Consider the following 23,412-nt stretch of genomic DNA (forward strand, 5'->3'; position numbering starts at 1 on the left):
GAAGAGACCACTAAATAATTAAGTGAAACAAATTCTCGAAAACAGATCAAGACAGCAAACAATCTTTAATTCTCGAAAAGAATTCGATTCATTAGCACACAGATGTTTTAAAAAATGATTTTCAGCCTTGAAACGGGAAATCAGTTGCATTTCACAAGTTTGAAAAATCTCATCATCCTTCGAGTCACTGACTCAACACACCAGAGAGCTTTCTTTTTTTTCAAGATGTCGGCCTCCCGCCTCCGCCCTCTCAACCAAACAAACATGAAAATCTACGACTGTTCTCCCCGTGCACTCCATTTTCTTCCAATCTCAGGACCATTTGTGAGTATAATTGAAAATTAGCAGTGCAGCTGTTTGAAGAGAGTAATTTATCACGGCGCATTGTTCAGCCCTGACACTTTGGCCCCGGCTCTAACAAGGCACTGGTTGCTGGGGGTTGAGCCGCAGAAAATGATTCGGCTATAATGCCGCGCTTCCCCCTGCTTTGTGGCTAATTGCACCCTCTTTTTCCTCCATTGAATTGGGAGTTGAGTAAAAGAGGTTGTTTGCTCTGTGCGCCGAGCCTGCCAGGGCTGGCCGGGCTATTATCGCAAGATACTCTTGATCTTCTGAAAAAGCAGGAAATAGAATTTTTCTCCAACAGGGAAAGTAATTTGCGATGCGTCCATTAGTTCGTCATTAAAGCAAGATTAAATTGCACAGCAAATCACATCTGTGTTTGGATGATTAAAGGGTGGCATTTTAGGGGCCAAAACTAATTACTAGTCAAAATGAATGGGAGTGAAAAAAACAGTCATGTTTTTACATTAGATAGTGTGGCTTGTAATTAGGTTCAAGCTAATTCTACTATTTCTTGCCTTTTAATGAGACGAGCCAGTCCTCGTCTTTTTCTAGGCCACGCTAACAGCTCCAAATGTATAATTTTGATAATGCCGCGAGTTTACTTTATTGAAATTTCTTTGCTACCTGCCACAAGTGACTGTTCTGTCTAGTGGCCCTTCATTAGAAGAGCGCAGAAGTTACCGCCACACCAGACGGCGGTGTGAAGGCGAACAATCCCCTTTCAAGAAAAAAAGGCCAATTCGTCGTGTTTTTTGAGACAGTATTGGAAAAGAATCTAATACTCAATCTTTATTACTCAATATTTATGCAATTATGTCTGGATAGGCGTTTCAAAATTCGCCAAAACAACTTCTTGGATACTGTGAATCTGAATGTTTGTGAACACTTACGGTACCACTTAAAAACAATGTCTCTAAATTAGTTTCCTATAACAGTAATTCAGTCCTAGACAGTCTGGCTTATGAACTACATGTTGGCCTCTCTAGTGCCCCATGTTTGTTTCAGCATCTCACAATTTTGTATTCGCCTTATAATGCATATGTTACTTAATACATTTTTGATCAGCTTCCTTCTACACATTCAGCCATTAACGATTTGCAAACCTCGGTCCAAGCTGTGGCTCTTGTCCCATCTGCCTCATCTTGCTCAGTAGTGTTCCTGACTCCAAGCTGGTCCCTTTAAATCTGTCCTTTAAGTCACAACCCAAATATAAAGGGGTTAAAGAAAAGAATTATAATCCCATCTCAATGCCCCTCTCAATTCGCGCCCTCCTAAAAATTTGCTGTTGCGTGCAAAATTTTCAACAGACCAGCCCACCTGGAATAAAAACATCTTTGAAGGTCAACAGAACAGAAAAAGGCATGATATCACCAGATCAAAAAATAATGTCCATGAGACAACCATTCGGAATCCATGCAGCAAACATATACAATAGCATCCTCAAAAATACAACATCTCCTACATCTCATGTGAATCAGAAAGAAATTAAAGAAGTGCCTCATAAACCTTTGATACAGCCCTTCTGGGCTTGTCCCACGCAAAGAGTCCCTTCCTTCCAGGTCCCTCCTATTACTCTGTACACAGTCTCAATCCATCCATCTGTCCAACAGTTCAATAATCATTCCAGCCTTGTCCCCATACACATAGATCTGGTTCTTTGATCTCCAGCACGTACCCTTCCATTGGCCAAGCTTCTAAAGTATAGTTTTTCTCTGGATGTGCCTGCTTCCAAGAACATCACTTGCATGGGGTCCACTACGAAATGTGAAAATTGTCCTCCTGGTCCCTCTTCTCTTAGTTCTTCTCCTTCTTCTTGTTGGTTATACCTGAGACTACCTCCCTGTGAAATGCTCTCTTTGATGTGCCTACATACACTTATGTTTGTTATTTTTCTGATTTTGGCCCTTCAAGTAACAGTTTAACTTGCAGTATTTGATGAGTTTCACTTGCTCGTTACCATGCACTTCCCTTTTGGTCGATTTCATTTTATGATTCTTACAAATATGCCTAGAGTGCATGCTCACTATTAGATCTTTTCACTTTTGGTTTTTAGTTGGTATGTATCAGGTTTGTAATGGTACTCTTCACTGTCTAATTAAGATATCAGTTGGGACACAATAACTTTCTCCTTTTTGATCCATTACTTGAGGTCAGTCTGATGTTTAAATATTACAAGTCCACCTTTGTATTTCCTCGCGTGGTTTTCCGGTTGTTGAATTCTGCCCTGTCTTTCTTTGATTCTAAAAGTTGATATAGGTGAAAAAATCAAAGCACGTTGAGTTGCACTTTCAGACTTGAGACATGGAACATTCGGATGTGGATTCGGACATTTGGGGTGAGTGATTTACCTTTGTCTAGTTAGCATCGTATGACTTTGTGAATACATCTGGCATTGTGCTAATTAATACTTATTCAACACTAAAACGTGGACTTGGCGCATGTTAAATTACAGTCTCTTTGTCATTTAGATCACTGGTTTTGAACTGGCTCTAGACAGCAGTGGTTAATTGCATGCTTTTTGTTTTTTTGGTTCTTTATATAATGCTGAGTGGTGTCGCCTCATTTTTGGAGTTTATTCTTGTCTAATATTATTCAGTGCTCCTGGCTTATCTACAATGAAGTACTGCTGCGTGCTGACTCATAGGAAGTGTCGAGCTTTTGTTGCTTTACTAAGCAACTGAATTTTCCTATGTTGCTTATTTTTTAGATTGGGAAGTAGGGTGCAGTCAAAAAACTTGGCCGATTGTAGGAAGCTGACTCTTTAAATAGTGGACCAAAATGAGGCACACTGCAAAAAGTCCACACAATCCCCAGAGGTATCACAGAGGCACAAATGAGTGAGATACACTTATTAAAGAAATTAAACACCAATATATAAAAATAACACATACTTTTATATAAACTTTGATACCAAGATCACAGGAGTCAGGTAACTACTTTTCAAGTTAGGATTTTTTTGAGTTTTTAAAAGTAGACACTGCATTTTTCAGACAGCTGCAATGGAACCCTATGGAGGAAAACAAAGACGTCAGTCCACGTAAAGTACAACAACTTATGGGACCAGTCTCGTGGACTTAAGGGGGTTTTGGGGCAAGGTCCAAGGCCACACCAACAGGTCACCTCGGGGAGCTCTGTTGTGTCCAGGTACAGAGGTGTGTTACAGCGTTGGGTGTCCCATTCAAGTCTATGGGGACCTGTCCAATTACAAAGTTGCTGCAGTGAAGGACTGGAGGGACAGTCCAGAGGAATCAACAGAGAGGCTCAACCCTTGAGGTCCTTGGTCACATGGGAACACCATCAGTCCACTCCTACTCGTACTGTAGCGTGAGGATGCAGGAGTATCTTCTGGCATCAGGTCCAGCACTGGAGTTCCTAGCAGTTGCAGGGGGCCCACAGAAGCACTCTGCAGGTTTGGACTGTGGGTTCAGTCTGACCCAGACAACAAGTGGGCTCAGGTCTCACAAGGTGTGGAGACATGGGGGCACCCTTGGTTCTCCTCTTCTAGGTCCGGGGCAGACAGGTGCAGAGGTGTCCTAAGGAATTGGGTTTTGACTCCTGTTCACTGGTAGTTGCGGGGGGGTCTGCAGAAACCATCTGCAGACGCCATCGTGAAGTTCACAGTGGGCATGCACAGAGTGGGCTTCTCTTGTGGAGGGTCTGGGGACTACGCTAACACCATTTGCCCACTTCAACATGGGCTAGATGGCACAGGTGCAGTGCTGATGCAGGAGTCAGATTTGTGGCAGTCCTGGCCCTCTCAGTTCTTTCTTGGGTGCCTGCAGGTGCCGGGGATGAGCTCCTCCACTCTGAAGGAGTTTGTCTTGGTGATTTGCGGCCACTGGCAGCTCTCCCCATTTCTTGAAGGCTTCAGCAGCAGGAAAGGTCAGTTGTTGCTCAAAGGTCGGAAGCAGCAGGCAGGCTGGCAGAGTTGGAGCCAAGTCAGTCGTGCTGCTTGGTTCTCGGGTTCAGCAGGCATCTTGTCCAATTCTCTTTTTGTGTCCAGCAAAGATCTGATGATCTGTTATCAAAGGGTCCCCTAAATACTCAATTTAGGGTGTGTTAAGGGCAGTGAAACTTAGTAGATAATAGGCTACCCACCGTTGGGGTCACTACACCCCCTAGAGGACCATTTCCTTTGGGAAGTGGGCATCACCCTGTTTAAAGTTCCTGAATTCCACCACATGCAAGATGGTGGAATTTCCTAAGTTGTGTCCACTTCAGGCTGGCCACCCCAGGGGTGTTCCTAGTCTGGAAGTGTGACAAGCCTCCTGCATAGCAAATCTTCCCACCTGTCCGGGTGCCAGATGGATCCTGAGGCTGGGTGGTTGGCATCTTCTTCTGAGGAAGGCCAGTGAGACAGTGCTCACTAGCAGTTGGTAGGTTTATTCAGGGGGCACCTATAAGGTGCCGTCTTTCTGCATGTATTATTAAATCCATCACTGGAATCAGTGAAGGTTTATTAATTTGAGATGTTTGATACCAAACATCCCTAGGTTCAGAGAAGCCATCATGTAGCTGGGGAACTTGTAGTGACCAGTGTCTAGCATATGTATTTAAAATGGCTTTCCTGTACACTTACTATGTCTAAGAATTGACAAAAACATAGTAGGGGCATATTTGTTCATGCATATATGCCCTCACTTGTCATATAATGAACTCTGCATTAGGTCTGAAGGCCTGCTGTAGTGGTGACTTACAGATATTACAAGCAGGGTCTTAGGGGACATGGCACACAAGTGTGTGCCTTGTTGTGCTTTCAATTTTTGGAGCACTTTGTCACGAAGCCTGTAATGACAGTCTGCATAAGGTTGCTGCTGGGTCCCTCAGAGAGCTGTGCTGCAGTTCTGAGGGCCCCTCTTCAGTAACCATACCTTAGGTAACAGAGGTACCACTTACTAGAGAATTACAGAGGGCTGAAGAGCCTGTCTCTTGGGGATCAAGTGACCAGATGTATTGTTTTGGGGACGGGATACTGTCATTGGGGACCTGGTTAGCAGGAACCCAGTGCACTTCACTCAAATTTACATCTAAAAGATATGCACCAAGTGGGTGGGTACTGCAACCAGAACCCTGCTCCCAACACCACTTTTATTGAAACGGGTGCACATTAACAATCACCAACCTAGGACAAGGGCCTTACTAACCCCCCTCCACACTAAAAATGTAATTACTGACTAAAACCTACATCCCCACACCAACTATTCCCCCCACGAGACCCCTCCCCGATATGCACATCCATAATACATCACCATGACCAACTTTAAATATAATCCGCCATTCGAAAGCTGTAATTCTTAACGCTAAACAACTATTCTCTAATCAACTGACTTTTAACCTTAAACTTCCTGCCTACCCCACCATTCCCTGTGTTTTACCATTTTAAACTCAACGTCACATTTTGTAACCTTCTGAAAAAGCTTTCAATGCCACAGCTATACACCTGTCTCAAGTGACAAACTACAGCACAAAAAATCCCCATATGTGCACCTGACCCGGCCAAAACATACCTCAGGATAACTTAACCATCAATTTGAGCCCCAGACCAATGATAACTAATGGGAGGGATGGTGGGGGAAAATCTGCCTAAAGGGGCCTAAACCTAACCACCAGGGCACCAAATCTAAAATGGTGGCGGGGGGGCAAAAGAGCCCTTTTATATGTAAATTGGGCTATATTGGGGTCCATGGAAGCCCAAGTTACCCAAACGTAGTCTTAAAGGGACAGTGAATACAGACTGCACCCCTTTCCCAAAATCCTCCGGGGACAGACCTTGCTTCGCTCGGCTGCCCCCCAAGCTCCCATTGGGAAATAGGTTGCGGACAAAAAAATGACCCTCTTATAAGTGTGGAAAAAGCTGCTTTTATTGAAACAGCTTCACATTAACAATCACCAACCTTGGCCAAAGGCTTCTAAAACTACCCCCTTGCTAACTTTTAACCCCTTCGCTGCCAGGCCTTTTCCCCCTCCTGTGCCAAGCCTTTTTTTGGCTATTTGGAGCAGTTCGCGCTTAGGCCCTCATAACTTTTTGTTCACATAAGCTACCCACGCCAAATTTGCGTCCTTTTTTTCCAAAATCCTAGGGATTCTAGAGGTACCCAGACTTTGTGGGTTCCCCAGAAGGAGGCCAAGAAATTAGCCAAAAAACAGTGAAAATTTCGTTTTTTTCAAAAAAATTGGGGAAATGGGCTGCAGAAGAAGGCTTGTGGTTTTTTCCCTGAAAAGGGCATTGTGACGGGGTCTTTTATCCCGAGTCGAGGGGATATTGGAAGAAGGTGACAGACGCGGCACTTAAGGGTGTAGTACGTTTATTTTCTTGTTCGTTGGGATTGTAGCACTAGCTTTTCCGCAAAACTGTTATATTCCAAGTCCAAAACTAATATAAATCCCTTTTCTTTTCAGGGTTCCTTGGTGTTCCCGGGACGGCCTGGTCCGGTTCGGAGGGAGAGGTCTTGTTCACCCGGCTCTCATGGTCCCAGGATTTCCCAAAACAAAGAAGGAGAAAGGAACAGGTAAGTGGGGAAAACTATTTATATACGGTTAATTGGGGTTAGTAAGGAGTGAAAGGGGGGGGGGATTCTGTGGAGGTGGAGGAATGCGGGGTTACTTTTCTCTTGTGACTTCCTTTCGTTGTGCCCTTTCTGTGACCCCCTTACAGTATTATTCACTGGTCTGGGTACGGTCCTGGTGTGATTATTCTTCAGTTAACTGTGGTCCTGTTCAAATTGGCTCCCCTACCCTACACGACCTCAGCCCTCCCTTCTTAGCCCCCTTAAACCCAGCCAACCACCCAGAACCCCAGTCCCAGCCCCGGTACGCTCGTACCTGACTTGGCCACGCCCCTCCAGGGACGCGGCCGGCTTGTAGGGGATCTCCCGACTTCGTCTCGGCAGGGGCGGGAGGCGCCCAAGGGTTTCCGCTCTCCTTCCGTTGTTCCTCGTCCACGGCGGGGTTTCCTTTCTCTCTTGGCGGTCCGTGGCGTTCGTCTCTCCGGCTCTCCCTGACGTCGGCGTCTCTCTCTGGGTCACGCGGCGCTTCTCCTCCGTCGGCCGTCCTTCCTGTTTTTGTCTGACGGATGACGTTGGACGTCATCACGTCAGAAATCCCTCGGGTGCCCCCAGGGTATCCCCCGGCGGTCGTTCGCTCCGACAAAGAACCGGCGTCCGGAGGCGCCCGGTTACAGGCATCAACAAAGGGTTTGCGGTGATAAAATCACCAGCTTCCCAGCTTTCAGGAACAGGCAGCCTTGAATCAGAAAACCCAATTTTTCAACACAATTTTGGCATTTTACTGGGACATACCCCATTTTTACGATTTTTTGTGCTTTCAGCCTCCTTCCAGTCAGTGACAGAAATGGGCATGAAACCAACACTGGATCCCAGAAACCGCAACATTTTTGAAAAGTAGACAAAAATCTGAATTCAGCAAGGAGTCATTTGTGTAGATCCTACAAGGGTTTCCTACAGAAAATAACAACTGAAAAAGAAAAATATTGAAATTGAGGTGAAAAAAACATCAATTTTTCTCTACGTTTTACTCTGTAACTTTTTCCAGCAATGTCAGATTTTCGAAAGCAATATACCGTTACGTCTGCTGGACTCTTCTGGTTGCGGGGATATATAGGGCTTATAGGTTCATCAAGAACTCTAGCTACCCAGAGCCAATAAATGACCTGCACCCTGCAGTGGGTTTTCAATCTATGCCGGGTATACAGCAATTCATTTGCTGAAATATAAAGAGTAAAAAATAGCTATCAAGAAAACCTTTGTATTTCCAAAATGGGCACAAGATAAGGTGTTGAGAAGCAGTGGTTATTTGCACATCTCTGAATTCCGGGGTGCCCATACTAGCATGTGAATTACAGGGCATTTCTCAAATAGACGTCTTTTTTACACACTGTCTTACATTTGGAAGGAAAAAATGTAGAGAAAGACAAGGGGCAATAACACTTGTTTTGCTATTCTATGTTCCCCCAAGTCTCCCGATAAAAATGATACCTCACTTGTGTGGGTAGGCCTAGCGCCCGCGACAGGATATGCCCCAAAACACAACGTGGACACATCACAGAAAACAGAGGTGTTTTTTGCAAAGTGCCTACCTGTAGATTTTGGCCTGTAGCTCAGCGGCCACCTAGGGAAACCTACCAAACCTTTGCATTTCTGAAAACTAGAGACCTAGGGGAATCCAAGATGGGGTGACTTGTGTGGTTCGGACCAGGTTCTGTTACCCAGAATCCTTTGCAAACCTCCAAATGTGGCTAAAAAAACACATGTTCCTCACATTTCTGTGGCAGAAAGTTCTGGAATCTGAGAGGAGCGACGAATTTCCTTCCCCCCAGCGTTCCCCTACGTCTCCCGATAAAAATGATACCTCACTTGTGTGGGTAGGCCTAGCGCCCGCGACAGGAAACGCCCCAAAGCGCAACGTGGACACAGCCAAATTGGTGAAGGAAAACAGAGGTGTTTTTTGCAAAGTGCCTACCTGTAGATTTTGGCCTGTAGCTTAGCCGCCACCTAGGGAAACCTACCAAACCTGTGCATTTCTGAAAACTAGAGACCTAGGGGAATCCAAGATGGGGTGACTTGTGTGGCTCGGACCAGGTTCTGTTACACAGAATCCTTTGCAAACCTCAAAATTTGGCTAAAAAAACACATGTTCCTCACATTTCTGTGGCAGAAAGTTCTGGAATCTGAGAGGAGCCACGAATTTCCTTTCACCCAGCGTTCCCCCACGTCTCCCGATAAAAATGATACCTCACTTGTGTGGGTAGGCCTAGCGCCCGCAACAGGAAACGCCCCAAAGCGCAACGTGGACACAGCCAAATTGGTGAAGGAAAACAGAGGTGTTTTTTGCAAAGTGCCTACCTGTAGGTTTTGGCCTGTAGCTCAGCCGCCACCTAGGGAAACCTACCAAACCTGTGCATTTCTGAAAACTAGAGACCTAGGGGAATCCAAGATGGGGTGACTTGTGTGGCTCGGACCAGGTTCTGTTACCCAGAATCCTTTGCAAACCTCAAAATGTGGCTAAAAAAACACATGTTCCTCACATTTCTGTGGCAGAAAGTTCTGGAATCTGAGAGGAGCCACGAATTTCCTTCCACCCAGCGTTCCCCCACGTCTCCCGATAAAAATGATACCTCACTTGTGTGGGTAGGCCTAGCGCCCGCGACAGGAAACGCCCCAAAGCGCAACGTGGACACAGCCAAATTGGTGAAGGAAAACAGAGGTGTTTTTTGCAAAGTGCCTACCTGTAGATTTTGGCCTGTAGCTCAGCCGCCACCTAGGGAAACCTACCAAACCTGTGCATTTCTGAAAACTAGAGACCTAGGGGAATCCAAGATGGGGTGACTTGTGTGGCTCGGACCAGGTTCTGTTACCCAGAATCCTTTGCAAACCTCAAAATGTGGCTAAAAAAACACATGTTCCTCACATTTCTGTGGCAGAAAGTTCTGGAATCTGAGAGGAGCCACGAATTTCCTTCCACCCAGCGTTCCCCCACGTCTCCCGATAAAAATGATACCTCACTTGTGTGGGTAGGCCTAGCGCCCGCGACAGGAAACGCCCCAAAGCGCAACGTGGACACAGCCAAATTGGTGAAGGAAAACAGAGGTGTTTTTTGCAAAGTGCCTACCTGTAGATTTTGGCCTGTAGCTCAGCCGCCACCCAGGGAAACCTACCAAACCTGTGCATTTCTGAAAACTAGAGACCTAGGGGAATCCAAGATGGGGTGACTTGTGTGGCTCGGACCAGGTTCTGTTACCCAGAATCCTTTGCAAACCTCAAAATTTGGCTAAAAAAACACATGTTCCTCACATTTCTGTGGCAGAAAGTTCTGGAATCTGAGAGGAGCCACGAATTTCCTTCCACCCAGCGTTCCCCCACGTCTCCCGATAAAAATGATACCTCACTTGTGTGGGTAGGCCTAGCGCCCGCGACAGGAAACGCCCCAAAGCGCAACGTGGACACAGCCAAATTGGTGAAGGAAAACAGAGGTGTTTTTTGCAAAGTGCCTACCTGTAGATTTTGGCCTGTAGCTCAGCCGCCACCTGGGGAAACCTACCAAACCTGTGCATTTCTGAAAACTAGAGACCTAGGGGAATCCAAGATGGGGTGACTTGTGTGGCTCGGACCAGGTTCTGTTACCCAGAATCCTTTGCAAACCTCAAAATTTGGCTAAAAAAACACATGTTCCTCACATTTCTGTGGCAGAAAGTTCTGGAATCTGACAGGAGCCACGAATTTCCTTCCACCCAGCGTTCCCCCACGTCTCCCGATAAAAATGATACCTCACTTGTGTGGGTAGGCCTAGCGCCCGCGACAGGAAACGCCCCAAAGCGCAACGTGGACACAGCCAAATTGGTGAAGGAAAACAGAGGTGTTTTTTGCAAACATTGAAAACAGTGCCTACCTGTAGATTTTGGCCTCTAGCTCAGCCGGCACCTAGGGTAACCTACCAAACCTGTGCATTTCTGAAAACTAGAGACCTAGGGGAATCCAAGATGGGGTGAGTTGTGTGGCTCGGACCAGGTTATGTTACCCAGAATCGTTTGCAAACCTCAAAGTTCTGGAATCTGAGTGGAGCCACAAATTTCCTTCCACCCAGCGTTCCCCCAAGTCTCCCGATAAAAATGATACCTCACTTGTGTGGGTGGGCCAGGTGCCTGCAACCGAATAAGGCCCAAAACTTGTAGAGATAGAGGGGATAGCACAGCAAGTTTATAAGGACATATTCTTTTATACATCTTTAGACTGACTCTGCTTTGGGGACCCACATAAGTGAGGTGTCATTTTACTTGGGAGGCTGAGGGGAACACTGGGGAGTAGGAATTTTGTGCTGGAGTGGTGATCCTACGAAGAAAAGTCAGGAAAATATGCTTTTTTTAAGCACATTGAGGTTTACAGAGGAGTCTGGGTAAGAAAATGTTGGGGGATCCACGCAAGCCACACCTCCCTGGACTCCTTGGGGTGTCTAGTTTTATAAAATGTCTGGGTTTGGTAGGTTTCCCTAGATGAAGGCCGCACACAGGACCAAAAACATAGGTGCCCTCTCCCCCCCAAACACAGGTAGTTTTGTAATATATCGTTTTGATGTGCCCACATACGTCCGTGATGTGCCAAACACTAAAATTTTGAAAAGAAACACAGTTAGGTTATGTGAAAAAGACCCCTCACCCACCAACCAAGTTGGTGGCATGCTTCATCATCGGGGTCCCACCTGAGGCACCTAGCGTGTCACAGGTGTGCTGCGATGCCTGATTACAGCGGAGCAGGTTTTGTCATTTTTACCACACATACTGGTTGGATTTGGCACGAGGGTGAGTGATGGTTCAGTGGATCAAATTTTACTAACAAGAGCTTTCACAAAAATGAAATGCACTGTTAGTAACTGAAAGGCAAAAAACTGAACCAATGACTCACAGCTCGTGAGCTGTAAAGCCGCGACAAGGCACCAACCGCTTTACAGTCCATTCACACAACTTTCATACATGACACACACAAGGCCATTCACACCGCCAGCCACGGGCCCAGCACATTACAACACTCACATCGACAGACAGCGCCACTCAAGGGCCCAACACTTACATACGCCCACGTGCCTGATACAACAATCACACCAGCTGATGGGAGTGTGTGGACTGGTGTTTGGCTGGCAGTGTGTTGCAGTAGCCAATAGCAAGTCAATATGTACACTCTCAGCCAAGCCCCACTCCACCCACAATGGCATCATTTTTTTTTTTTTTTTTTTAACAGAGGAACCCCTAACTAAGTAGAAAGAATTACAAAACTACAAACACAAAAGCTCTAACTAAGAACATGACAGAAATGCTAACCATGAAACTAAACACATGAAAATACAAAACAGACATGAGTTTACACTCATGGTTGTTCCCAGAAATTCTTCTGGGTGTGGTAATTCTTAAAACAAGCACCGACACACAGCCCAGGCTTTGAAGGACAATCCGGGCAGTACATTCGAGACTCCCTCCGGATACCTCTTCGAAAACACACTCTACATTTCTTAGCTGGAAAGTCTTTTTTGGGTGTGGGAGGAATGTGCTCAGCAAAGTGGCGATCTTTCAATCTAGCCACATCCTCCACCACTGCTTCTCTAGGAACTCTGGCCTGTTCCACCACAATAAGGCTCTCTATCACTGACTCCTGAAATTTCACAAATGTCATCTTTGACTCTGGAGACCTATCCCTAAACACAATAAAAGCATTGAAGGTTGCTAAGTGGAAGAGGTGAAGTGCTAACTTCTTATACCAAACGTAAGACTTACGAATAGCAGTATAAGGTTCCAACCTCTGGTCAACTCTATCTACACCTCCCATGTGCTTATTATAATCTAAAATGCACACAGGTTTGCGCACTTCAGCAACCTGGCCCCAAACAGTCACAGGGGAAGTACTCTCATCATGGATGGTACTTAGCATGTAGACATCCCTCTTATCTGAAAATTTCAAAGCTAGCAGCTCCTCGTTCCGCAAGGCACAGCACTGTCCTCTCTCAAGTTTTTTACAGACAAGCTCCCTTGGATAGCCTTTCCGGTTAGAACGGATTGTGCCACAAGCAACTGTGTCCACTCTAAACAATTCCTTGAACAATTGCACACCAGTGTAGAAGTTATCTACATACAAATGGTGACCTTTGTTGAACAGTCGTCTACCAAGATCCCACACAATTTTCTCAGTAACTCCAAAAGTGGGAGGACAACCAGGGGGGTCAATATTGGAATCCCTACCAGTGTACACACGGAAACTATACACATATCCTGTCCTACTTTCAGACAGCATATACAATTTAATTCCATATCGTGCCCTTTTGCTAGGAATGTACTGCCTAAAAACCAAACGACCCTTGAAGAGGACCAAAGACTCGTCCACACTTAACTCTTTGCCTGGAACATAGACCTCCGAAAACCGATCTACAAAATGATCAAGGACAGGCCTAATCTTAAAAAGACGTCAGAATCTGGGTGATCTCGTGGCAAGGCTAATGCATTGTCAACAAAATGCAGCATCCTAAGAAGAAGCAAATACCGATTACGACTCATGGTCGCTGGAAATATAGCTGTTGCCATCAAGGGACTAGTAGACCAATAAGAAGCCAGTGACGGCTTCCTTATCAACCCCATCAAAAAAGTCAAACCCAAAAACTTTTTTAACTCCTCCAAATTAGTGGGAATCCACTGGGCAGCTCTAGAGTGTGGCCTAAGTCTAGCAGCGTTGTCCCTTAAATGCTGCTCCGCATACAAATTAGTCTGCTCAACAATCTCTTCCAAAAACACATCATCCATGAATAACTCAAAGAAATTGATAGGCATAAAGTTCTCTGTATTGGCGTTACACCCCGGGAGACCAGTAAAGGCAGGCAACTCTGGCTGCTGCATGTTTGGGGCAACCCAGACATCAGGTCTTATAACGGGAAACCTTTCAGCCCCAGGTTGCTGCACTATTGGCACATCAATGTCCTCCTCTACAACAGGCCCTTCATCTGCACTGAGTGTGGCTTCATCATCAGAAGATTCCCCTCCAAGAGAAACATCACTGCCAGAATCTCTGACTTCCTCCTCTGCCTCAGATGCAGAGTCTGTCTCATAGTCATGATCAGACTGTGACTCAAAAAGCATACCAACCACCTGCTGAGCGGTCATCCTGCGGCTAGCCATGATATCTCCTGCTAAAATTAACTGGACAAATTCACCACCAACAACCAGCACTGTGTAAGACAAGTGACAAAGTGTAGCTTTGTTAGTAAGAGTTATAAACTCAAAAACTATACCGCTCACTTGCCTGAAAAAGCTTGATTCACCAGCAACTACACAGCAATCACCAATGATATCCCACTAAAAATAAAGAAAGAAAGGCAAATTAGAAATAAGACAAAACAAATATCATTGTGCACAAACCTAAGGACAATTTCACACACAATCCTGCATTTAGTACACCCCCTACAAACATGTCATTCATGCATGGCAACAATACTCCTTTGGAGTAAATTGTTTTTACTTACCTAAAACATGCAACTGTGCAAACTGCAGGTCAACCACCGCCAAAACCGCAAGGAGCCACAGCAAATAAAGCAAAAGCTTTGAACTAGAACAAAAAGGAGGAAAACATTTTTTATCACAAATGCAAAGACTTCTTCAGTTGACAAACACCCCACCATCAAACATTTAGAAATTGGTGCCTAAGTGGATTCTGCCATGGGGCAGATGGGCCTACTAATAAAATAGACCTGTCTACCCCAAGGAAGCCAGAAAATACCTTTAGTAGTGTGTCCCCATGGAGAGCGACCCTTGCCAAAGGGGACAGCCCTAAAAAAAAAAAGCAAAAAAAAAAAAATAAAACACACACAACACTATCCCTGGTGCCTAAGTGGCTTCTGCCCCCCTTGGGGGCAGGTGGGCCTAAGAAAATAGGCCTATCTGCCCCCAGGGGGTGTAGAAATGGGCAACAGGTCAATGCCCCCCTTGGGGGGGCGCCCCGTGACCAAGGGGACGCCCCCCCACAAAAATAAACAAATAAAAAAAAATCCCTGGCGTTCTAGTAGTTTCTGCCCCCCTTGGGGGCAGACCAGCCTAAAAATAATAGGCTGATCTGTCTCCAAGGGGTGCAGAAATGGCCTGCGTACATGTGCCCCCAAAGTGGGGGGCGACCCTTGCCCAAGGCCCCACCCATCCACTAACACACACACACACACACACACACACACACACACACACACACACACACACTATCCCTGGTGTCTAAGTGGCTTCTGCCCCCCTTGGGGGCAGGTGGGCCTAAGAAAATAGGCCCATCTGCCCCCAGGGGGTGTAGAAATGGGCAACAGGTCAATGCCCCCCTTGGGGGGGGCGCTACGTGACCAAGGGGACGCCCCCCCCACAAAAATAAACAAATAAAAAAAAAACCCTGGCGTTCTAGTAGTTTCTGCCCCCCTTGGGGGCAGACCAGCCTAAAAATAATAGGCTGATCTGTCTCCAAGGGGTGCAGAAATGGCCTGGGTACATGTGCCCCCAAAGTGGGGGGCGACCCTTGCCCAAGGCCCCACCCATCCACTAACACACACACACACTATCCCTGGTGTCTAAGTGGCTTCTGCCCTCCTTGGGGGCAGGTGGGCCTAAGAAAATAGGCCCATCTGCCCCCAGGGGGTGTAGAAATGGGCAACAGGTCAATGCCCCCCTTGGGGGGGCGCCCCGTGACCAAGGGGACGCCCCCCACAAAAATAAACAAATAAAAAAAAATCCCTGGCGTTCTAGTAGTTTCTGCCCCCCTTGGGGGCAGACCAGCCTAAAAATAATAGGCTGATCTGTCTCCAAGGGGTGCAGAAATGGCCTGGGTACATGTGCCCCCAAAGTGGGGGGCGACCCTTGCCCAAGGCCCCACCCATCCACTAACACACACACACACACACACACACACACACACACACTATCCCTGGTGTCTAAGTGGCTTCTGCCCCCCTTGGGGGCAGGTGGGCCTAAGAAAATAGGCCCATCTGCCCCCAGGGGGTGTAGAAATGGGGAACAGGTCAATGCCCCCCTTGGGGGGGCGCCCCGTGACCAAGGGGACGCCCCCCCCACAAAAATAAACAAATAAAAAAAAATCCCTGGCGTTCTAGTAGTTTCTGCCCCCCTTGGGGGCAGACCAGCCTAAAAATAATAGGCTGATCTGCCCTCAAGGGGGGCAGAAATGGCCCTAAAAGACATGCCTCCCAAAGGGGAGCGACCCTTGCCCAAGGGGGTGCCCCCCCATCCACTACACACACAATCCCTGGTGCCTAAGTGGCTTCTGCCCCCCTTGGGGGCAGATGGACCTAAAAAAAATAGGCCGATTTGCCCCCAAGGGGGGCAGGAAAGGCCAACAGTTCTCTGCCCCCTTGGGGGGGGCGCCCCTTGCCCAAGGGGGCACCCCCCCACATAAATACACATAAAAATTAAAAACCATGGTGATCTAGTGTTTTCTGCCCCCCTTGGGGGCAGATCTGGCTAAAAAGTAGCCAATCTGCCCTCAAGGGGGGCAGAAATGACCCGAAAAGACATGCCCCCCAAAGGGGAGCGACCCTTGCCCAAGGGGGCGCCCCCCCATCCACTACACACACAATCCCTGGTGCCTAAGTGGCTTCTGCCCCCCTTGGGGGCAGATGGACCTAAAAAAAATAGGCCGATCTGCCCCCAAGGGGGGCAGAAAAGGCCAACAGTTCTCTGCCCCCTTGGGGGGGGCGCCCCTTGCCCAAGGGGGCACCCCCAACACATAAATGCAAAAAAAAAAAATAATCCCTGGTGATCTAGTGTTTTCTGCCCCCCTTGGGGGCAGATCTGGCTGAAAAGTAGCCAATCTGCCCCCAAGGGGGGCAGAAATGGCCGTAGTAATTGCCCCCCTAAAGGGGAGCGACCCTTGCCCAAGGGGCCGCTCCCCGCGTGCCAAAAACAGTAAAAAACAATAAAGAAAACAAATCCCTGGTGTCTAGTGGGCATTCCTGCTGCCCGATCGCAATGCGATCGGGCAGCAGGAATGCTCAAAGAGACACCGGGGAAAAGGAAAAGCCTTTCCTTTTCCCCGGTGCCTCTTTAGCCCCAACCCCCCACCCACCGGGAAGAGGAACTCACCTCTTCTATCGTCGCCGCACAGGAAGCAAATGGCTTCCTGTGCGGCGAGGATCCCATATTGAAGTCAGCGCGCGATCGCGTGCTGACGTCATTATGGGGGGGTGGGGGGGGTCGGGGGTGGAAGGGGAAGGGCTTCCCCTTCCATCCCCGACTTTGGGGGGTGGGAGGGAAGCGCACAGAGGGAGCGAGAGCGCTCCCTCTGGGCTGTGTGCCGAGGACGTAGTGGTTACGTCCTCGGCACAGCAGCACTGTGCCGTGGGACGTAACCACTACGTCCGCGGCACAGAAGGGGTTAACCTATTGACCAAAACCTACACCCTCACCCCAACTATTTGCCCACGAAGTCTTAACTCTAAACAACTATTCTCTAATCAATTATCTGTTGACCTTAAACTTCTTGCCTACCCCCCATTCGCTGTGTTTTACTACTGTAAACTCAACATCACATAGTGTAACCTTCTGAAAACAGCTTTCCATGCCACCTCCACCTGGAATAAGGCAGCCCCTGACTTTTCTGCCTCCCCTTTTGTTTCTCCACTGTCTCTTTTCTGATCTCATGCTGTCTCCCCCCTCTGATCCAGACATTTAATGTTCTATCCACTACTTCCTTCAACTCTCTTATGTGCAATTCCATTCCCATCCTAGAGAGATGTACACCATCGCTGCGAACAAATTCAACATTATCATAGTGAAATTCTGAGTGGCAAAGCCAGCCAAAACCTAAGTGCCTACAAAAATGACTCATTTCCTTGTCAACCTTTCTGCAAGCTCTGTCCACAGCTCCAAGCTTCACTGCCACCTCGACTGTCTGGGTGGTAAGAATGAAGCAACCTAACCACTGCACCTTCAGTTGTCTCAAGTCATGTTTCATGGCGCTCATCAGCCCCACAGTCTTCTCCTGCACCAAATCACTTTCACCTAAATGCAAGATCAACACATCCAGGAATTTGCCCTCACCAACATGCCGTTCATACAACTTGAGGCTCACTCAATCTCATGCCTCCCTTTCTCTTCCAAGTCACTGAAATCCATGAAGATGTCAACCCAAATTGGGCCCAACTGCTCTCTGTGCCGCCTGCTGTTCTGCCCACTTGACTAAGGAGTGTCCTACCACCCAAATGGATATGTCCTCCACCTCTGGCCTCCAAACAGAGCCTACAACAGAAAAGGAGGTAAATATCATGCAGAAAAGGAAGGAACGCTGCTGCTCCCTTCTCCAGTGCGCTCATTTATTCAATAACAATCTGAAGACCATAAGCACAACCTCATAATATCCTCCCGTCCCTATCCACAGTTGCCTGCTTCAGTTACTGCGCCAATTCTGAATGAATGTGTTCCAAAACAAGAAGGGGGGACACCCAAAAGTGCAATGGCCTTGTGCAAGATGGAAAGCAGCTATAATGCGGTCACCCTATTCCCTGCTACTGCAACACCATCCCTACCCGCTCGCCGTACAGCATGCCCATTTTGTACCCCAGGCTACTGGACAAATCTCTGACTGAGAAACCCTGCAGCACCACATTGTTCCCCTCAGCCCTTTGATCAGTTTCTGAACTGCCCAGTCTCACTACACACTGCCCAAGTTCAAGGATACATCCCCCACAGAATCCTGCTCCTGTATTTGGTGCCAAACAACACAGACACTCTAAAAGCCTCATAAAACATCCAGGTCATGACCACGGAAAATATGCATGCCTCTTCTTCACCTTTGCATTTCTGAGGTAACAGCTTCAGCATACATCCACACATATCAAATGAAATAGGTCTCCAAAGTCTTCCTGACCGTCCCTGTTCTTGTGTCCAACCCTCCAGCATTCTTTGACTCAGCTCCCAACCTGATGGACCATACCCTAAGATTTTCCCATAAAGGAGATACCCACGAACTTCCACGCAATGGTCACCGGAGACATCTCCTTGTCCATCAGATCTAAAATATATTGAACCACATCCTCGACTCGGCTCTGCTCCAAGCGCCTCCCTCCTGTGTTGTGCCCCAGACTCTAAGAACTCTGCCCAAGCGGACCTGTCTGCTCTTTTAGTGGACTCCGCAAGGGCTCCTACCATCAATTGTACCACTCTTTTTTGCCTACTGACCACAGCTCCACTTGAATGGTTGTCTTGTATCTGTCTGTTTCCTTGGCCAACCCACGGAATATCTCCCACAGAAAGCAAGAAAAAGCATCTGCAATGTCATGTACCACAGCCATATTGTTCAATTGGAACAACACCCTGCAGTGTGCCAATTCTGCCCCTCACAGCTTGATTGCCACCACTAGCAGGAAAAACCTCCAGGAAAGCAGTGCTTCTACCTTCTGTCTTCTAGAAACAGGCCACACCTCTGCACACCACCGATTTTGGCAAAATATTTGTCAGAAGTCAGAAAATATTTAAACATCCCACTCCATCACCTCCTCCCGCTATTGGAATGCCATTGAAAGACATCAAAAAAGAAGACCACATGCTAACAAACTCATGTGTTGGTGTGGCTCCCCCTGCGACAGACAAGCCCAGTCCCCTACAGAAAGTCCCACCTGCCCTGATGGCTCTACAAGCAAAATTGAGATGACCCAGCAGTACTTGGACTTCTTTCACTTTCACTTTCTCTTCTGCCAGCAAGTTTGTCACTAGTTCTAGCGTCACCATCTTTTTATCCCGCGGGAGCCTCACCTCCAGGTGCTGTGTGTCCAGTTCTATCCATAGGAAGAAAACTGTACTTAAGCCTTCCATCATTTCTGGTGTGAGTGGGACCCCCAAGTCATTCATGAGCTCTTTGAACCTTGCCAACACAAGTTGGCAGTCTGCAGAGCCAGACGTCCCCACAAAGTAGAAGTCATCTAGGTAGTGCATCACTAGCCGGTGACCTGTGTACCAACTGAAAAGCCACTGCAAAAAATGAAATGAAGCATTTGAAGAGGGCACAGGACGTGGAGCACCCTATTAGTAAAGCCTAATCCATGTACCCCGTCCCCTCAAAGTACATACCCAACAGCTGAAAATCATCTGGGTGCACCGGAAGAAGCTGAAAGGTTGACGTGGCATCACTTTTTGCTATCAAGGCTCTTTGACTTGCCTCTGCCACTAAGGCCATGGCCACCTCCACTGAGGAATATGATACTGAAAAAACCTCATGAATAAAGTCATTCACTGACCCACCCTCTGGCCACAACAAATGCTAAATAAGACAGAACTGTCCCTTTTCTTTCTGTCATCACTTCAATCAGAGACACAATCAGGTTCTTCATTGGCTAATCTCAAAAGAACGTGTCATTCTCCCTTATGCAATTTCCTTGTCAAGTTTGCCCTGTACTGCCCCTTTGTGCTGTTGTGCAAAGCACAGATTATCCACCCTCCAGCGAACTCTGGGGCCCTCATTGTCCAATTAAAAACTCCATTTGAAACCATCCCTCAAACTCCCTACCTCTACTGCACAGTCATAAAAGTCCAGCCAACAATCCAATCTATGCAATTTAACCGGAGTATGAACTCCTGCCTGCAGGTCCTTGTGCCCCTCTACCCCCTCCATTTGAGAATTGCTGGGTCTGGAGTGATCCCTGTCTACTCACGTATGGTTGCCACTGGCCTGCGTGCTGTCCCTGGAAACCCCCTGTATTCCCAAAGAAGTAAATGAGTGCATGCATGCTTGCACACTTAGAGCATGTGTGCTGGAATTTACAGTATTCTCGAGTACACAAGCCTTTATTGTAGTCCCAGCATACTCCTTTTAACCCCTCCTGGGTGGGGTACCCCTGAAAGGGCTTGTATACTATCTGCAAAACACTGTCTATGAAAACCGTCTTCCTGAATTTTGCCGGGCCCATGGTGTGCTGCCATAAGTCAGTATCCAGCTTTCCCCCCCCCCTAATCTGGGGATCCCAAGCCAATCTTGCCCTGCAGTCTTTGTCGTATTAAGCCCAGGCATATCCCCCCAAGTAAACTGTGCCTTGTGTATTACGTCTATGTTTCTGAATAGCACTGTGCTGAATTCTGTGAATTTCTCACAATAGACGCTGGCGTATATTAGAAACGCCACTGGCCAGTTGTTGCTAGACAGCAGGATCTCTGACCTTTTGGCAAACTCATATTCCTCCCAATGTATGGACCAACACCCGGTGCCCAGGGGGGGCTGTACAGACCCCACCATACCGATCTGCCGTTCCCACACATCCTTCCTCTGTATGAAACATGCTAGAGGTAGCCCCAGACCTACCTGCTGCCGGAGCCAATGAAGTCGTTCTGGACCTACTTCTGCTGGCTGCACCAAGCTCCCACGCAGGCATCTGGTGAACCGTTCTGGGCCCAACCTTCTCTTCTCCTCTGCACATATGAGCTGCACCCAGCTCTGCTGAGTCTGGAAACTGGTGACTGTCCTCCCCCTGCAAAATATAAATCGGTCCAGTGTGCTGGCGACCCAGAATTGTGCATGCCTGATCCCCCATATCCCCTTTTACTTATACTCCTGCTCTTAATAATGCTCTCCCTTTACAGACATTTTCCCACCCTCATCTCTGCTGGTAGCACCAGAACCCACTGATGCTCGCACCCTTTGATCCTCATCATCTTCTCTACTCCATTCCAACATGGCCGCTACAATGGCAGATGTCCTACCTTTTCTTGTCACTAATCCTTCCCCCCTGTCCTGCCCCTGCAAGTCCACCCTATGCTGGCCTACTCAACCCCCCTCTCTGCAAACCTGATTTCCAGGGCACCCATCCGACCATCTTTACAGTAGGCCCTGGGGGTCTAGAGTGATCCAGTCCTAGCATCCCATCCATAATGCCCCTCCCTGTCCTTCCCCTTCTGTGCCTGGTCCTCCAGTTAACAGGGGCCCACTCAATCATCCCTTGAGACTTCTTTCCATCCCCCCACCTATATGCATCCTCCACTGTCACTTTATCTGAGGGGGTACTATCTCAATCCACCTCCTGGTGTAAACACTTGTTTCCCTCCATCATCCTCTCACACTCCTCACGATGCATGGAGCTTGGCTGCATGGATAGAAGCGCTGCCTTGCTCTTCCTGTCGCTGGGTAAGTTTTCCATCCGGCCCCAATACACGCAATACGGACATACCCAGGCCTTCAATTCGGCCTCCTGTTGAGGCATCAGCACTTTCACAGCGGCTGCCTCCTCTCCTTTGTCCTCTTACTTTCACTGGGGGGCTCCGCAGTTAACAGCACCGAAGCCCTCCCGTGCTCCATGCAGCCCTTCTCTCCTGACCTGCATCTTGCATGGCTCCGAAGCCCTGCAGCTCTACTCCTGGCAGCAGTTTCCTCCCTCTCCTGATAGACTGCCCGAGTGGGAACGTAGGGGCCTATTCTCAGCTGCTCCCAATAGCCCCGTTTCTTGAGCAGACATCACTACCTAACTTTGAGCTTTTGTTTGAAATAGCATCTTTAGTTGGCCGTTTGGAATTTACAATTGAAAACGGTCCTTCCTTGTATAACGTTATTTTAGGGAATAAGGAACAACAACATAAGGTGTAAATCGGTATTTGTTCATTATTTTTAGTTGGAGCTGTGTTTGGCTGCTATGCCCTGACACTGCTTAACTATTCAGGTGTACATACAAAATCTTTTTCACAGATTAGTTTTTACATCGTTTTCAGATGCTCCCCTTCCAGCCTTTGGATGCTTTTGATACTCTGCATTTCCAAAGGGCATCTGCTGTCAGTTGCACAGTCATTTAATTCCTTACAAATCAAAGGCTTTTTTCCTTTCTGCACACAGAATAGGTTGCTTTCAACTTATACATTTCTTTTGGTGTACAGGCTTATCCACATAATAATTTTAAATATGCCCAATACTATGGGGTTTTATTGGTGTTTCTGGTTTTGGTTATACCTGACTTTGGATATCTGTGCTTTCTCATTTTATGCACAATGCAGTTTTCTTAGTTTATCATGATATGTATCACTAAGGGTGGCATTAGTAATGATGTGCAATCCCCCTTTTGATCTCTTTTCCATATGAATTGCATTTAAAATTGTATTACTGATATTTGTTTGCTGACATTTTTTGTATTTTACAGCCCTGAAGAAGTCTAGTAGACGAATCACACATTGGCTGTTTATTCAGACTGGACATTAACCAACATTTTTGCTCATCATCTAATGGCTGATCTTTGAGCTAATTGCATTTACATTGAACAATTTTATATGTTTTGTGCATTGCTGTTATATTGGGCTGTATTTTATAGATGAGCATGTTGTCCAGTGCCCTTTCTGTACTGTACTTAAGAAAGAAATTTGTATTAAAATTGTGTTTTGTATGTATAACTAATCATTCATCTTTGCAAGATATATTACGATAAATTGGAATATTATTTGTAACCTCATGTGTGATTAAATTAACATGATGTGCTCCTGATAAGTATAAGGTGTTATATTTGGTATTTGCTTTTAGCAATTTCCATGTTCACACTCCTTTACAGCAGAAGTGTTGTCCGTTGTAGCACCTT

General features: G+C 47.1%; 1 long non-coding RNA gene across 1 annotated transcript; it reads left to right on the forward strand.

The window, feature by feature from the left end:
• Positions 1-233: 233 nt before the first annotated feature.
• Positions 234-23,210, forward strand: LOC138266560 (uncharacterized). The gene is made up of 3 exons (XR_011199547.1): positions 234-324; positions 6,745-6,854; positions 22,984-23,210. It is a non-coding gene; the product is annotated as an uncharacterized lncRNA (long non-coding RNA).
• The last annotated feature ends 202 nt before the right edge of the window (positions 23,211-23,412 follow it).

This window comes from Pleurodeles waltl, chromosome 11 (assembly GCF_031143425.1).
Source record: "Pleurodeles waltl isolate 20211129_DDA chromosome 11, aPleWal1.hap1.20221129, whole genome shotgun sequence".
Lineage (NCBI taxonomy): Eukaryota > Metazoa > Chordata > Amphibia > Caudata > Salamandridae > Pleurodeles > Pleurodeles waltl.